This window comes from Dromiciops gliroides, chromosome 3 (genome assembly GCF_019393635.1).
Source record: "Dromiciops gliroides isolate mDroGli1 chromosome 3, mDroGli1.pri, whole genome shotgun sequence".
Taxonomy (NCBI): domain Eukaryota; kingdom Metazoa; phylum Chordata; class Mammalia; order Microbiotheria; family Microbiotheriidae; genus Dromiciops; species Dromiciops gliroides.
The window spans coordinates 295,297,221-295,316,131 of NC_057863.1; the positions used below are offsets into that span (position 1 = coordinate 295,297,221).

Sequence of the window (18,911 nt, forward strand, 5' to 3'; positions counted from 1 at the left end):
CTGGTTCTGCTCACTTCACTATATGTCTGTTCATATGAGTCTTTCCAGGTTTTTCTGAAATCATCCTGCCTGTCATTTCTTATACCACAATAATTTTCCATTACAATCATAACCACAACTTATTCAGTCATTTCCCAAATGATCACCATTCCTTTGATTTCCAGTTTTTAACCACTGTGAAGTGTTGCTATAAATATATTTACACAATTTTTTTCCTTTTCTCTTTTTCACAGTTACTATTGTTAACTTTCCCTCCTCGAATCATCATCAAGCCATCATCATCTTACATTACTCTTGCCTCTGCTATAAAAATTTTTTCACAATTAAGTTTCCCTCCATCCTATTCCCTTCCCATGATATTTACTGTATTTGCTATCTTTTTTTTATGCTATCCCTCCTCAAATCAATTAAATTACTGATCCATCCTGAATCTCTTCCTAAGTTGCTACATGCTTTTTCACATTCTCTTTTTTTTTAAAGGATCATCCATCTCCCACATCATAAACCTGGGTATTCCTCAGTGTTCCATAATGAGTCCTGTTCAATTGTTTCTCTCCATTCTCCCTTGTTGAATTAATTAAGGCCCAGGTGCTCCATTTTAATTTCTACACAGATGATTCATTTATTAATTTATATTTAAATCGTATTTTTTCACATATACTCATATCCCTCAGAATGTAAGCAACTAGCAGGGATCATTTCACTCTTCATATTTATAATCCTAACACCTCATTGATTGTTCCCAGCTCTATTTATTTATTTGTTTATTTGTTTGCTTGCTTGTTTGTTTAAAGTTTTGAGTTCCAAATTCTATCCCTCTCTCTTTTCCTCCCTCCCTCCCTCCTCTCCCCAAGGTTGCAAGCAACCAGTATAGATTACACATGTGCAATACTATAAAAAAATCACCACATTAGTAATTGTACATAAAAAGGCTCAAGTAAAAGAAAATAGAAAGCACAAAATAGCATGCTTCAGTCTATGTTCAATGACTATCAGTTCTTTCTCTGGAGGTGGATAGTATGTTTCATTATTAGTCCTTTGGGATTGTCTTAGATCATTATATTGCTGAGAGTAGTTAAGTTGTTCACAATTGCTCATATAACAATGATGCTGTCACTGCACAATGTTTTCCTGGTTCTGCTCACTTCACTATACATTAGTTCATATGAGTCTTTCCAGGTTTTTCTGAAACCATCCTGCTTGTCATTGCCCCCTCCCCTGCTCTGCCCTCCCTTCTTTCACCCCTCCCTCCTTATCCCCTTCCCCTCCTACTTTCCTACAGGGTTAGATTGATTATGCCACCAAACTGAGTGTGTATGTTATTCCCTCATTGAAACAATTCTGATGAGATTAAGTCTTTGAGACAATTTTGATGAGTGCAAGGCTCATTCAATGCCCAATTTAGATAGATTACTCCACACAATTGGGTGTCTATGTTAATAACTTCTTGAGCTAACTCTGATGAGATTAAGGTCTTTGAGCCTATTCTGATGAGTGTAAGATTCATTTACTGACCTGCTCCTCCCCCATCTCTTCCCCCCACCATGCCATAAGCCCTTTCCTGTTTCTTTCATGTGGGATTTCACCCCATTCAGTCTCTTCCCTTGCCCCTCCCCATTGTATTCCTCTCATCCCTCAATTTTACCCTAAAGATGTCATCATGGGGCAGCTAGGTGACAGTGGACAAAGAACCCACCCTGGACCAGGAGGACCCTAGCCCAAATCCAGCCCCAGACACAAGACACTCACCCACCACATGACCCCAGTCACGTCACCTAACTCCAACCATCCCACAAAAAAAGATAAACAAAAAATAAATACAGATATCATCCCTTCATAATCAATTCCCACTTGTGCCCTCTGCTAAATTTATTTCTATAATCTACCCTAATACTGAGAAATTTCTTATGAATTAGACTTATCATCTTCCCATGTAGGAATGTAAACAGTTTAACCCTTTAACATCCCTCTTAATTTCTTTTTCCTGTTTACCTTTTTATGTTTCCCTAGGGTCTTGTATTTGAAAGGCAAATTTTATATTCAGTTCAGGTCTTTTCATCACAAATACCTGAAAGTCCTCTTTTTCATTGAAGTCCCTTTTTTCCCCGAAAGAATATACTGTTTTGCTGGATAAGTGATTTTTGGTTGTAATCCTAATTCCTTCGCCCTCTGGAATATCATATTCTATGGCCTCCAATTCTTTAACGTAGAAGCTGCTGGATCTTGTGCTATCCTGACTGTGGCTCAACAGTACTTGAATCGCTTCTTTCTGGCTGCTTGCAATATTTTCTTCTTGACCTGGGAGCTCTGGAGTTTGGCTATAATATTCCTGGGAGTTTTCATTTGGGGATCTCTTTCAGGAGATGATTGGTGGATTCTTTCAATTTCTATTTTACCTTCTGCTTCTAGAATATCAGGGCCATTTTCCCTGATAATTTCCTGGAAGATGTCTAAGCCCTTTCCTTAATCATGGTTTTCATGTATTCCAATACTTTTCTAATTATCTCTCCTGGATCTATTTTCTAGGTGAGCTGTTTTTCAAGGAGATAGTTCATATCATCCTCTATTTTTTATTCATTTGTATTTGTTTTATTGTGTCTTGATGTCTCATAAAATCATTAGCTTCTATTTGCTCAATCCTATTTTTTAAGCAATGATTTTATTCAGAGAGCTTTTGTACCTCCTTTTCCATTTGGCCAATTTGGCTTTTCAAGCTGTAAATTTTTTTCATGACCTTCCTGCATCACTCTCATTTCTCTTTCAATTTTTTCCTCTACCTCTCTTATTTTATCTTCAAAATACTTTCTGTCCACCTCTATGGTCAGAGATCAGTTCATATTTTTCTTGGAAGCTTTGGATATAGAAGCCCTGATATTGCTATCTGCATCTGAGGGTACACCTCAATCTTCCTTGTCACTAAAAAAACCTTTCTATGGTCCTCACCTTTCTCTGTCTGCTCATCTTGCCTGTCTTTTACTTGACTTTTAGCTCGTTAAAGAAGGTGGTATGATTTAAGGAGAGACAGGTTCGTCACTTACCTGGACTGTTCCCTGGTCCATAGATAACCCCAGGCCAACTTTCTAATTAACCATACAGCAAAACTTTGTGTGCTTTGGTTGTTAGCCCTGATGAGCCTGTGTTCCTTCCCCACATGCGTCACCACAATAAAAGCTGACTTCCTGGTTCCCAACAGGGGTGAAACACCCAAATTCATCCTCAGCAACAGCAAAGGCTCCTGTAATTTGCTCCCTGCTCAGCCCTCTCACCAGACTGTGACCTCAGCTCCAGACAACACTAGCACTGCAGCTGATTCAGAGGCTCTGGGGTCTCTTTCCTTGGCTCATCCTGCCGGGGACTGGATCTGTGTCAGCACGACTATGGGGTTGCACTCTACTCCTGCCTCAGAACAGCAGCCCCCTCTTGACAACCTTCTAAGCTGTCTTTGGCTAGAAAAATATCTCAACCTGGTTTTTTGTGGGTTTTGCTGCTCCATAAATTGTTGTATGGCATTATTTAGGAATTTTTTGGATCAATAATGTGGTGAGTTACTACAGTTTACTGCCTTTCCTCCACTGATTTTTTTTTGTTTATGTTCTCATTTTTATTACATTAGTTTATTGTGCAAAACTGTAATCGAAATTGTTGGTTTTATCATCTGTGATCCTCTCTGTTCCCTTTGGTCATCAACTCTTCCCCTTTGTATATATCTGAAAGATTATTTTTCCTTATTCCTCTAATTTGCTTATGATGTCACTTCATTTTTTTATTTTTTTATTTTTATTTTTTTTTATTTTTATATTTTTATGTATGAGGTATTTTATTTTTTCCATTACATGTAAAGATAGTTCTCAACTTTTGTTTATACATGCTTTACAATTTCAGATTTTTCTCCCTCCCACCCCTCCCTCCCCCTTCCCCTAGACAGCAGGTAATCTGATATAGGTTATATCTATATATCTCTATACATATACATATAGATATATATATATATATATATACACACAAACACATATATATACACATAATAACATTAATCCTATTTCTGCATTAATCCTGTTACAAGAGAAAGAATCAGAGCAGTGATGCAAAACCTCAAAATAGAAAGAAAAAAAAAAACCAACAGCACCCAAAACAAAAGAAATAATGTGGTTCAATCAGCATCTATACTCCACAGTTCTTTCTTTCTTTTTTTTTCTTGGATTTGGAGATCCTCTTCTATCATGAGTTCCCTGGAACTCTTCTGTACCATGGCATTGGTGAGAAGAATATAGTCCATCACAGTAGGTCAACACTCAATGTTGATGATACTGTGTACAATGTTCTTCTGGTTCTGCTCATCTCACTCATCATCAGCTCACGTAAGACCCTCCAGGTTTCTCTGAACTCTTCCTGCTCATCATTTCTCACAACACAATAGTATTCCATTGTATTCATATACCACAACTTGTCCAGCCATTCCCCAATTGATGGGCATCCCCTCAACTTCCAATTCCTTGCTACCACGTAAAGAGCAGCTATAAATATTTTTGTACATGTGGGTCCCTTTCCCCCTTCCATGATTTCTTTGGGCAAAAGACCTAAAAGTGGGATTGCTGGGTCAAAGGGTATGCACAGCTTTATCGACCTTTGGGCATAATTCCAAATTGCTCTCCAGAATAGTTGGATCAGCTCACAGCTCCACCAACAATGCATTAGTGTTCCAATTTTCCCACAGCCTCTCCAACATTTATTATCTTCCTTTTTTGTCATTTTAGCCAATCTGATAGGTGTCAGGTGGTACCTCAGAGTTGTTTTAATTTGCATCTCTCTAATCATTAGAGATTTAGAGCATTTTTTCATATGGGAATAGATAGCTTTGGTTTCTTCATCAGAAAACTGCCTGTTCATATCCTTTGACCATTTCTCAATTGGGGAATGATTTGGGTTCTTATAAATTTGATTTAATTCCCTATATATTTTAGAGATGAGGCCTTTATCAGAAGCACTGGCCTCAAAAATTGTTTCCCAGCTTTCTGCCTCCCTTCCAATTTTGGATGCATTGCTTCTGTTTGTACAAAAATTTTTTAATTTAATATAATCAAAATCATCCATTTTGCATTTTATAATATACTCTATCTCTTGTTTGGTCAAAAACTGTTTTCCTTTCCAAAGATCTGATAGGTACACTATTCCTTTCTCTCCTAATTTACCTATGGTATCACCTCTTATGTCTAAATCATGTATCCATTTTTACCTTATTTTAGTATAAGGTGTAAGATGTTGGTCTATGCCTAATTTCTGCCATACTATCTTCCAGTTTTCCCAGCAGTTTTTGTCAAATACTGAGTTCCTATCCCAGAAGCTGGAGTCTTTGGGTTTATCAAACACTACATTACTAGTGTCATTTACTACTGCATTTCCTGAGCCTAGCCTATTCCATTGATCTACCACTCTATTTTTTAGCCAGTACCAGATAGTTTTGATGACTGCCGCTTTATAGTAAAGCTCCAGGTTTGGTACCGCTAACCCACCTTCCTGTGAATTTTTTTTTCATTATTTCCCTGGATATTCTTGATTTTTTGTTTTTCCAGATGAATTTTGTTATTATTTTTTCTAGCTGTATAAAATAATTTTTAGGTAGTCTGATTGGTATGGCACTGAATAAGTAAATTAATTTAGGCAGTATTGTCATTTTTACTATATTAGCTCTGCCTATCCATGAGCAATTGATATCTTTCCAATTATTTAGATCTGATTTGATTTGTGTGAAGAGTGTTTGGTAGTTGTGTTCATAGAGTTCCTGGGTTTGTCTTGGCAAGTAGACTCCCAAATATTTTATATTATCTACCGTTACTTTAAATGGAATTTCTCTTTCTATCTCTTGCTGCTGGACTATGTTGGTCATGTATAGAAATGCTGATGATTTATGTGGATTTATTTTATATCCTGCTACTTTGCTAAAGTTGTTAATTGTTTCAAGTAATTTTTGACTTGATTCTTGAGGATTCCTTAAGTATACCATCATATCATCTGCAAAGAGTGATAGTTTTGTTTCCTCCTTGCCTATTCTAATTCCTTTAATTCCCTTCTCTTCTCTGATTGCTAAAGCTAACATTTCTAGAACAATATTAAATAATAGGGGTGATAATGGACATCCCTGTTTCACCCCTGATCTTATTGGGAAGGCCTCTAATTTATCTCCATTGCATATAATACTTGCTGATGGCTTTAGGTAGATACTGTTTATTATTCTAAGGAAAGCTCCCCCTATTCCTAAACTCTCTAGTGTTTTTATTAGGAATGGGTGCTGTACTTTGTCAAAAGCTTTCTCTGCATCTATTGAGATAATCATATGATTTTGGTTGGTTTTCTTATTGATATGGTTGATTATGTTAATAGTTTTCCTAATGTTGAACCAGCCCTGCATTCCTGGTATAAATCCCACCTGGTCATAGTGTATTATCCTGGTGATCACTTGCTGTAATCTCCTTGCTAATATCTTATTTAAGATTTTAGCATCAATATTCATTAGGGAGATTGGTCTATAATTTTCTTTCTCTGTTTTTGCTTTGCCTGGTTTTGGTATCACCACCATATTTGTGTCATAAAACAAATTTGGTAGAACTCCTTCTTCCCCTATTTTTCCAAATAATTTGTATAATATTGGAATTAATTGTTCTTTAAATGTTTGGTAAAATTCACCCGTAAACCCATCTGGCCCTGGGGATTTTTTCTTAGGGAGTTCATTAATAGCTTGTTCAATTTCTTTTTCTAATATGGGTTTATTTAAGGATTTTATTTCCTCTTCAGTTAACCTGGGCAGTTTGTATCTTTGTAAATATTCATCCATTTCATTTAGATTGTCAAATTTATTGGCATACAGTTGGGCAAAATATTTCCTAATTATTGCTTTAATTTCCACTTCATTGGTGGTAACATCACCCTTTTCATTTTTGATACTGGTAATTTGGTTTTCTTCTTTCTTTTTTTTAATCAAATTAACCAATATTTTATATATTTTATTGGTTTTTTCATAAAACCAGCTCTTAGTTTTATTGATTAATTCTATAGTTTTTTTGGTTTCAATCTTATTAATTTCTCCTTTAATTTTCAGGATCTCTAATTTAGTGTCTAATTGGGGATTTCTAATTTGTTCTTTTTCTAACTTTTTAAGTTGCATGCCCAATTCATTAATCTCCTCTTTCTCTTTTTTATTCATGTAAGCATTTAGAGCTATAAATTTTCCCCTAAGCACTGCTTTGGCTGCATCCCATAGATTTTGGTATGTTGTCTCATTATTGTCATTCTCTTGGATAAAGTTATTGATTGTTTCTATGATTTCTTGTTTGGCCCATTCATTCTTTAGAATGAAATGATTTAGTTTCCAATTGATTTTCATTCTACTATTCCCTGGCTCTTTCTTACATGTAATTTTTATTGCATCATGATCTGAGAAGGATGCATTTACTATTTCTGCCTTTCTACATTTGACTATGATGTTTTTGTGCCCTAATACATGGTCAATTTTTGAAAATGTGCCATGTACTGCTGAGAAAAAGGTATATTCCTTTCTATCCCCAATCAATTTTCTCCAGACATCTATCATGTCTAACTTTTCTAGTAATCTATTCACCTCTTTCACTTCTTTCTTATTTTTTTTTTGGCTAGATTTATCTAATTCTGGGAGGGGGAGATTCAGATCCCCCACTAGTATAGTATTACTATCTAATTCCTCTTGTAACTCATTTAACTTCTCCTCTAAGAACTTGGATGCTACACCACTTGGCGCATACATATTTAATATTGATATTACTTCATTATCTATAGTACCTTTAAGTAAGATGTAATTTCCTTCCTTATCTCTTTTAATGAGATCTATTTTTGCCTGCACTTTGTCTGAGATAAGGATTGCTACCCCTGCCTTTTTTACTTTAGCTGAGGCATAATATATTCTGCTCCAGGCTTTTACCTTTACTCTGTGTGTATCTCTCTGCTTCAAATGTGTTTCTTGTAAACAGCATATTGTAGGGTTCTGGTTTTTAATCCACTCTGCAATTCGCTTCCGTTTTATAGCAGAGTTCATCCCATTCACATTCACAGTTATTATTACTGACTGTCTATTCCCCTCCATTCTATTTACCCCCTTTGTACTTTTCCTCCCTTCTTTCACCCTATTCCTCCTCACCGACGTTTTACTTCTTACCCCTGCCTCCCCCAATCTGCCCTCCCTTTTTATCACCCCCCTCTCTTTTCTTTACCCTTTTCTCCCTTGCTTTTGTCCTCCCTTCTATCAGTCCCCCCCTTTTCCTTCCCCTTTTGTTTCCCTAAAGAATGAGTTAAGTTTCTTTATCCCAGTGAACGTATATGTTATTCCCTCTTTGAGTCAAATCTAATGAGAATAGGGTTGAAACCATGTTCCCCCCTCCTTTCTTTCCCTCTATTGCAATAGGTTTTTTTTCCACCTCTTCATATGATATAATTCATCCCATTCCACCTCCCCTTTCCTCTCCTCCCCATAGACTCCCTTTTTATCCCCTTAATTCTTTTGTATCATCACATCAAAGACAATTTATATTTATACCCTCTATATAAAGTCCTTCTCTCTGCCCAAATACATTTACAGTTCTTAAGAGTTATGAGTATTATCTTCCTGTGTAGAGATATAAACAGTTTAACCTAATAGGGTAACTTTTTTTTCCCCTCTGTTTACCTTTTTAAACTTCTCTTGAGTCTTGTATGTTGAGATCAAATTTTCTATTCAGTTCTGGTCTTTTCACCAGGAAAGATTGAAAGTCCCCAATGTCATTAAATGTCCATCTTTTCCCCTGAATGAAAATGCACATTTTTGCTGGTTAATAGATTCTCGGGTGCAATCCAAGCTCCTTTGCTTTCCGGAATATCATATTCCAAGCCTTGCGGTCCTTTAATGTTGAAGCTGCCAGGTCCTGAGCAATCCTGACTGTGGCTCCATGATATTTAAATTGCTTCTTTCTGGCTGCTTGGAGTATTTTCTCCTTCACCTGATAATTCTGGAATTTGGCTACAATATTCCTTGGAGTTTTCCTTTTGGGGTCTCTTTCAGGAGGTGATCGGTGGATTCTTTCAATGATGATTTTATCCTCTGATTCTATGATATCAGGGCAGTTCTCCTTAATAATTTCCTGGAATATGGTGTCTAGATTCTTTTTCTGGTCATGGCTTTCAGGCAGTCCAATGATTCTCAAATTGTCTCTCCTTGATCTGTTTTCCAGATCAGTTGTCTTTCCAATGAGGTATTTCACATTTTCTTCTATTTTTTCATTTTTTTTATTCTGCTTGACTGATTCTTGGTGTCTCATGGATTCCTTATCTTCCAACTGTCCCACTTTAATTTTTAAGGCATTGTTTTCTTCAGTAAGATTATGCACCTTTTTTTCCATTTGGCCAAGTGAATTTTTTAAGGTATTGTTTTCTTCAGTGAGATTATGCACCTTTTTTTCCATTTGGCCAAGTGAATTTTTTAAGGTATTGTTTTCTTCAGTGAGATTATGCAGCTTTTTTTCCATTTGGCCAAATGAATTTTTTAAGGCTTTGTTTTCTTCAGCTTCCTTTTCCAAGCTGCTGATTCTTTTTTCATAGTTTTTTTGTCTAGCTTTCATTTCTCTCCCCATTTTTTCTTCTACCTCTCTCAATTGATTTTTAAAATCCTTTTTGAGCTCTTCCAGGAAGGCTTTTTGTTCTTGCGACCAATTCAGCTTCCCTTGTGAGGCTTCAGATGTAGCCAATTTGAGGCTATCGTCCTCATCTGAGTTTGTGTTGGCTTCTTCCCTATTGATACAGAAGCTCTCAATGGAGAGGGCTCTTTTTTGCTTCTTACTCATTATTGCAGCCTATTTATTTATTCTTTAAGTTGAGGTCTGCTCTGGGGGCACCAGGGTCCCTGTTTTGGGCTTCTTGTGCAGGGGTATAGGTGCTGTGTGACCGGGCTTTTACTCTGAGGCCTTTATGGTGTGTGGAGATCCCCCGCCCTGCAATTCCTGTCTGATTGTGCTTGGCCAGCCAGGCGCCAGACCCCGGCGTCTGATCCCGCCGTTCGTGGCCCTCTCGGCCGGTGCAGGTAGGTTTTTCCACTGTCCTTCTTGGCCACCAGATTTTTGAGCCAGGTTCCGGGAGCCTCAGTTGTTCGGCTGTGGCCCGCAGCTCCTGCTGACTTGCCCCGACCCCCTCGGCGCTGGGTTGCTGCCCTGCGCTGGGCCTCCCTTTTGCCCGAGTCAGACCGACCTTTTCCTGAAGTCTTCTAAATTATCTCTGGTTGGAGGACTGTGTCTCTCTGTCTCTTTGCAGGTTCTGTAGTTTCAGAATCCGTCCAGAGGCTTGATTTAATGTTCGTTTTGAGGGAACAGAAGGAGAGCTCAGACAGCTTGCTGCTTCCTCTCCGCCATCTTGGCTCGTCCTCCACTGATTTTTGATATCTACATCCAACTTTAATATTTTTCCCAGTCCCAATCCCATATCACCAATTATCTTGTTATACATAACTATGTGGATATCTCATAATTATCTAACATTAAACATATCCAAACAAAACATCTTCCCCCTAAACACCTTCTCTACTTCTTTAGAGCATTCTACCATCATTCTTTTCACCCAGAATCATCTATTATCCTTCCCTCTCTTTTACACCCATAGTCAATCAATTCCCAACTCAATTCTGCTTCTACAATAATTTTCTCCTTGTCTTTCCTTCTACTTATAAATATACTTTCATAGTCCAAACCCTAATTATCTCACACATAGATTATTTCAATGGTTTCCTAATTGGTCTCCCTGATTCCTGTCTCTTCCATTTGTAGTCTATTCTCTAATAACTTTTTATAAGCTCAATTCTTATCATATCCCTCCCACTCATTAAAATCTTCATTGGCTCCTATTTTCTGAAGTCTAAAATTACAAACACCTCATCTTGGCATTTAAAGACCCCTGTAAATGGACTCCAACTTCCCTTTCTGTCTGCATTTTATTTTGCTTATTTATTTAAATTCATGCATTCTAATGCATGATGAAATTGACTTACCAGCTGTTCACCTTTAGACTATGTCCCCTGTGCCAGGAATACACTAAAGCCTTATTAACTCTGGTTTTTATATTTCTTCCTTCAACTCAGGTGGCATTTTATACGTGATACTTTTCGAATTTACCTTAGGTTTAGTTTTGTGTGTCCAAATTATATGTTCCAAGTCAAATATAAGCTTCTGGAGTAGAAAGACTGTTACCTTTTTGTTTTTATAACTTCATTGTCCAGCACAATGCCAGGGACATAGTGGAAATTTAATGAATATTTGTTGAATTGACCTTGTTCACCTTTCCAAGGGTATAATTGCTTTCATTTGGCTACAACCCTTTTATGTCTCAAGGTTTCATTTATACTTCAAATGTCAATATATTTAATGTTCATTTTCTAAACTAATATTGTAATTTTCTGACCATTAGACAAATATCTCATAAAAAGAGTACCAACAGTGAAGTAAATGTTAATAGACTGTCAAAGTCAAAGGTGGTGAAAAACACCAATGATTCCCACTATTAGGAAGATTCAGGTACATGTGTCACATGAGCTCAGAAATTCAAAGCTGCAGTGGGCTTATCATTTTTCTACACTGTCTGGCACCAATATGGTGAAGGCCTGAAAACAGGAGGCGATTAGGCTTCCTAATGAGGGACAAATTGGCTTGGACCAGGAATGTGGCCAGTCAGTGCTCCTGTGCCAATCAGCAGTAGACAATAGGCATGAATGGCTACAGTACTTCCACCTCCCTCAATATAGGGATAACTATTCTTTGAAAAAAGTTTTAAAAGTTTGTATTTCAAACAATCATTTATTAAATGCCTCTTATCTGTTAGGCACCATTCTAGATACTAGAGATACAAAGATAAAATCAAAATAGCTTTGGCCTCTGGGAGCATATATTCTGTTGGTAGAAAAACAATTTAAATGAACACTCATAAGCACACACAGAACATTCAAAACAAATAACATGCTGAGTTTGAAGAAGATGATACTAGCAGCTAGAGAGATAGGGGAAAGTTTCACAAAGAATAGGTCACTTGAGCTGATTATAGAAAGAACCATGGATTCTGAGAGGCACAATTAAGGAGGGAGAGCATTTCAGGTAGGAGAGACAACTGATGCAAAGGGAAAAATCTAGGAGATAGAGTGTTCTGCCTAAGAAACAATAAGGCCAGTTTGCTTAGAGTTTATATATGAGAGTATATGTGTGTATGTGTATATGTATATATATGTGAGTATAAATATATAACAGTATATTTATATATATGAGAGTATATATGTGAGAGCATAAAAATTTATATGCTTATGTACATATATATGTATATATGTGTATACATATACATACATATATATTTGAAGGGATACAATATGAAATAAAACTGGAAAGATGGATTATGACCAAGTTATAAAGAACTTTAAATGTCAAATAAAGGAATTTACATTTGATCCTACAGATGAAAGAGGCCACTAGTTATTGAGTAAAGAAATTAGTAGTCATACCTGTCCATGAAGAACATTACTTTGGCATCTCTGTGTAGAATAATTCAAGTATGGAGAATGAGGCAGAGAACAAGTAAGGTGCTAGTTTAATGTCAGACGAAAGGAGATAAGGATCTGATTGAGAGGGATAGCTCTGTCAATGTAGAAAAGGGAACTTATACAAGGGATGTGGTGGAGATAGAGATGACAAATATATGATTCTTAACAAACTTAGTCCCCTATATTTTCTTTATCTCTGAGGAAGCACAAGAGAGCCTCAGAGGACTGAGAGCCATTTTATTTTATCTTTTTATTTCTGTTAAATGGTCAACAAACTCATCATGAGTTAATAAGCTTTATGTCAGTGAGCTGTTGTAAACATAACTTGACTTGTTTTCAGATAGAAAAGATGCTCATCTTTACTGCTGGTGGCACAATGAATAGAGGTTTGGACTTGGAGTCAAGGAGACCAGAGTTAAAATTCTGACTTATGTATGTACTAGCCATGTGATCCTGGGAAAGTCACTTAATGTTGTTCCCCTTCAATTTCCTTTTCCTCAAAATAAGGAAAATAGCACATGCCTCTTAATATAGTTGTGTGTTTCAAATGAGATAATATGGTTAAAGGGATTTGTAAACTTTCAAGTGCAATAAAAATGCTAGCTATTATTACTGAATTCAAATGCTTTCTACTTAATAGAATTAGCCAAAATTTGTGCTCTTCTGGCATACCTTTCAAAAGCCCAGGGTCACTTCCACCATATGATGGGCAATCATTCTGTCTTTTATTTCAATACTTAATCACTGAAATATTTGAAATCAGACAAAAGTAGGCCAGCCTTCATTTTATCATCCTGAGAGAGGTTACTTAACTTGACACAGAAAGCATAATGTGGAAAAGGAGAAGAATGGTTGCACTGGATATGAAATAAATGGAGTATAAAAATAAAGGAACTATAACAAATGGAAAATTTTGTACATCATATTTATATGTAAAGCAAAATGCATGTGATTTCAAGTCAGAGGCTCTATTTGGATGGTATTTAAATACTAATATCTTGGGTAATTGATTAACAGATCTATTACTTGTCCTGCTAATTAAGCATGAGTATGACTAGTAATATAAATCTGAATCTCATGAGTTCTGTGTGTATTGCATGTATAGACACATACATGTGTGAAAATGAATATATCCATGCATATATGTGTATGTGTGTATAATCCTATAAGCAAATAAAAATCTTATCAGAGGGCTTCTGCTGTCCTGGCATTACATAGTAAAACTCTGAAATTTTTATCTCAGTGGAACTGAGGAAAATGTTAAGCATTTGAGCTGAATTTTTATCTCTACAAATCTTTTGTCATATTACTGCAACTATCTCCATTCTTATTACAGGAGGGGAATAAATGCACCCCTGACTATAAGTTCAGTTTTCACATGAGGGAGATAATTTCATTATTCCATGGCTAGACGCTTAATCATTTACCAGGATCTACATTTTTAAAACAAAGTAAAAAGCATGATGAAATGTGACCTGATTGGCACTTTGCCTCCATCAATAGCATTTCTAGAAAAGGCATTACTAATATTCACACATTCTATAGTTGAACCAAACTGGCCTACTTGTTCTGCTCCATATGTTGCATTTCATCTCCTATTGTTCAGTTGTTTCAATTGTGTCTAACTATTAATGACCCCTTTTAGTGTTTTCTTGTAAAAAATACTGGAGTGATTTACTGTTTTCTTCTCCAGCTCATTTTACAGATGAGAAAACTGAGGGAAACAGGGTTAAATTATTGCCTATGGACACAGTTAGTAAGTATCTGAGGTCAGATTTGAACTCAGGTCTTCCTGAATCCAGGCCCAGAACTATCCACTGCACCATTTAGCTGTCTTATTTCATTTTCTGCCACCACACTTTTTCATAGGCTGTCTTCTATGTCTTCCTTAAACATAAAAATATTTGTTAGCTTAATGTTACCTAATATCTTCATTACAAAGGAAAGCCTACCAAAGGATAATTTAAAGGTGTAAATTACAATGAATGACTACATCCACCATGAATCTCCTGTTGAGGCTTTCAGATAGTCTACCTAGCATCCTCTATATTGACTATAATGCTTTCCTAGTCAGCCTGAAAAAAATTTTACTTAGCAAACTAAACTACTTTAGTCAATGAATACAGATACTGCTGTCCTCAAATGGGAAATAGTGTCTAAATTTCAAGGAAAACCCAAATTTAGTTCAAGCATTCAATTTGGATGAGAAATGCATAGCATAAGTATACAATGCATCACAAACATCTTAATTCATCTCCCTGATTTTAATGGATATGCATCTATATATTATTTTAAATTAATTTAGAGGACCAAAGATGAAACAATATTCATTACAGAGAGAAGGTGATGGATTTGGGATGTAGAATTAGATAGATGGATGTACGGATGGATATATAGATATTGATATATAAATCCATATATACATGGTGTATGAGTGTGTGTGTATGTGTGTGTGTGTGTGCGTGTGTATGTGTGTGTGTGTTTATATGCAGAGGAGAAGGGCAGTGCCATAGGTGTCACAATAGATAGAATTCTGGGACTGAAGTCAAGAGAATTCTGAGTTCAATCCAGCTTCAGACACTTATTAGCTGTGTTCCTGTGAATATCACTCAACCTCTGTCTGCATCAATTTCCTCAAACTAAAACTGAGGGTTATAGCAGCACCTACCTCTAGGGTTCTTGTAAGGATCAATAGTTACATAGAAATTGTAAAGGACTTAGCACACTACCTGGCACATTGTAGATACTTATTCCTTTCTGTGTTGCATATAGTCATTCAGGAAATTTATTTTGCTTTACTGTACATATTTTTCTTTCTTTCTTTTTTTTAAAGGGGTGTGGGTGGGTAGGAGAGAAAGATAAATTTGAATTCCTTTAAAAAATGGAGATGTGAGGTAGGATACAGATGTGAAATTTTGCATGTCCTTTAAGATGAAATAATTCTTATTAGATTTACTTTGTTTTATCTTGTTATAAGAGGCCTCTCATAACAAAATGGAAAAAGAAATTATCAATTTGATGGCATAATATATAACAGATTTATTTATATTTAATACTTAAGAACCTCCACAATGCTTTACACTAATACCTTTCTGTGATATATAAATGACCTGCAGAACATGAATTCTAACTAGTATTATCATAACAGGAAGTCTTGTAGTGTGGTCACAATTAGAGAAACTGAGTCTGTTATCAGAGAACCAGCCATGTAAATATGGAGCTTTTCATCATTAGTTGTTATTTAGTTTGTGATGAGTGAAAATTTCCAAGAGACAAAGTTTCTAATTAATTTATAATTGATTTTTATTACAGTTAGCTAGTAATCAGTAAAATAAGCCTATTTGTTCCTCTCAATGACCAAATAGAGCTAACCTGTAGAATCTTCAATACTTATAAAGCCTTTGGAAAAGGGATTGCACCTGAGGATGGAAATCAATTATGATTGGTTAACAAGTAATGAGAGAATGAATATTATAATAAGAGGTAAGCTTATCTAAAGAAGGTTAGAGGAATGTGACTGATCATTCAGTATTTTTTTAATAGTAATGAACATTTTTATTTAAAGCTGTGAGTTCCAAATTCTATTTGACCTTCCTTCCATTCCACCCCCTCCCTGAGACAGTAAGCAATTAGATATAGGTTATACGTGTGCAATTATGTTACACATTATCACATTAGTCATTTTGTATAAGAAAACTTGAATAAAATAAAAAATGAAAGAAAGTAAAAAATAGCATGCTTCAGTCTGTGTTCAATCAATATCACTTCTTTCTTTGGAGGGGGATAATTATGCTTCATCATTAGTCCTTTGGGATTGCCTTGGATTACTGTATTACTGAGAATAGTCAAGTCATTCACTGTTCTTCATCAAACAATGTTATTGTCACTGTGCACAATGTTCTCCTGGTTCTGCTTACTTCACTGTACATCAGTTCATATAAGTCTTCCTAGGTCTTTCTGAAATCATCCTGCTTGTCATTTCTTATAACACAATAATATTCCATCACCATTATATACCATATCTTGTTTAATGATTTCCCAACTAATGGGCATTATTTTGATTTCCAATTCTTAGCCACCACAAAAAGAGCTGCTATCACTATTTTTGTACAAATAGATCTTTTTCTCTTTTAGATCCCTTTGGGATATAAACCTAGCAATGGTATTGTTGGCTCAAAAATATGCAGTCTTATAGCCCATTGGGCAAAATTCCAAATTGCTCTCCAGAATGGTTGGATCAGTTTACAACTCCACCAACAGTGTATTAGCATCCCAGTTTTCCCTCAATCACTCCAACATCCATTGTTTTCCTTTTTTGTTATATTTGACACTCTGGTAGGTGTGAGGTGATACCTCAGAGTTGTGTTAATTAGAATTTCTCTGATCAAGAGTCATCTAGATACCCCAGGCCCAGGCCAGTGCTAACACAGAACTGCTCTGGGCCGGGGTCCCAGCCCCAGGCAAGTGGTGCCCCAGCTATTCACCATGATGTCCACTAACAGCACTTCTAGGAGCCCAAGGTCAGCTGCTGCAGAAAATGCTTCCTGTTTGGTTCCAAAATTTTCTTCTGGCTGAAGACTATACTGCTGGATATAGTCCTGTGGGCCTGGGGAGAGAAGGATGTCCTTTCCAGCATCTCCTTACTCATCCACCTGAGTAGTCTGGATTCCATGTGGTTCTTCTTGATGGCTGAAGTTATCATATCTGTCCTGGGCTTCACAGGCTGCATTGGGGCCCTTAGGGAACACACTTTCTTACTCAAGTTTTGTTTTTTTCAGTGTCCCTTGGCCTCACCTTCTTTCTGGAGTTGGCCAAAGAAATCCTGGCCTTCATCTTCAAGGACTGGATTAGAGACCAGCTCAATATATTCATCAATAAGAATGTCAAGGCCTATCAGGACAATATTGAACTTCAATATCTCATCAACTTTGCTCAGGAATATTGGTCATACTGTGGATCTTGAGGGCCCAATGACTGGAACTTCAACATCTATTTTAACTGCACTGACCAGAAACCCAGTTGTGAGCACTATGGGGGGCCCTTCTCCTGTTGTGTCAAGGATCCTGGGGAGGATGTTCTCCAAACCCAATGTGGCTATGATATCTGGCTCAAATTGGAACTGGAACAACAGAGATACATCCACATGAAAGGTTGAATGGGCCAGTGCCAGTTTGAAAAGTGACTCCAAGACAACCTTGTTGTGGTGGCTAGGGTCTTTGTGGGCATCACCATGCTCCAGATATTTGGCATTTGCCTGGCTCAGAATTTCATGAGTGACATCAATGAAGTGAAAGCCAATTGTTCAGGGCAGAGAGGGTGACTCTGAGCCAGCAGCATCCAGACCTCAGAGGGTGGGCATCCCCAACCAGGGCCACAGTCAGCTGTGTGGTTGAACTCTAGGGATGACTTTAGCAGGCCCACTTTGAGGCGTCCCCACTCAGCACCATGCTTAATGACTCTGGTATCCCTTAGCTGTTGCAGTGGGGTCAAGATGCAGGAATGGTATTTATATTTAGGTGACATAGGACTGTATAGAGTCAGAGTGGAGCATGTGTCCATGCTGGGGTAATGCCCGGGGCATAGCTGTGTATTCCCTTCACTGGGCACAGCTGTGAAGGCCAAAGATGATGATAAGGTCTTCTGGGGTGGCTGGTTGTCATGAAAACAGCTCTATGTAATGAGGGGTGGGGTGGGGGAATAAAAGGTTCTAAACTGGGAACTCATTCCTTGGAGTCCTGAGAAAGGGAACAGTATCATTTTGTGCGGTTTTGCTATTGTCCCCCATCCCCTTGAAGACTAATAAATAGTAAATATTCTTTACCCTCAAAAAATAGTGATCTAGACCATTTTGTATGAAAATAGATAGTATTGATTTCTTTGTCTGAAAACTGCCTATTCATATCATTTGACCATTTATCAATTGGGTAATGACATATATTTTTGTAAATTTGACTCACTTCTCTATATATTTGAGAAACGAGGCCTTTAACAGAGATATTTGTTTCAAAGATTCTTTCCCAGTTTTCTTCTTTCCTTATAACCATGGTTATATTAGTTTTGTTTGTACAAAAGCTTTTTTTAGTATAATAAACATTTTTATTTATAGTTTGGGGTTCCAATTTTTATCCCTCTTTCCCTCCCTCCCCTCCCCCTCTCTGAGGTGGTGGTAAAAGATTACCATATTTGTTATTTTGTAAAAGCAAATGATTAAAAAAAAATGAAAGAAAGTGAAAAATAGCATGCTTCAGTCTGTTCCATCAATATCAGTTCTTTCTTTGGAAATGGATAATATGTTTCATCATTAGTCCTTTGCAATTGTCTTGGATCATTGTATTGTTGAGAATAA

At 36.7% G+C, this 18,911-nt stretch overlaps 1 pseudogene; it reads left to right on the forward strand.

Moving 5' to 3' along the window:
• Nucleotides 1–3,128: 3,128 nt before the first annotated feature.
• Nucleotides 3,129–17,885, forward strand: LOC122747503 (annotated as a pseudogene).
• The last annotated feature ends 1,026 nt before the right edge of the window (nucleotides 17,886–18,911 follow it).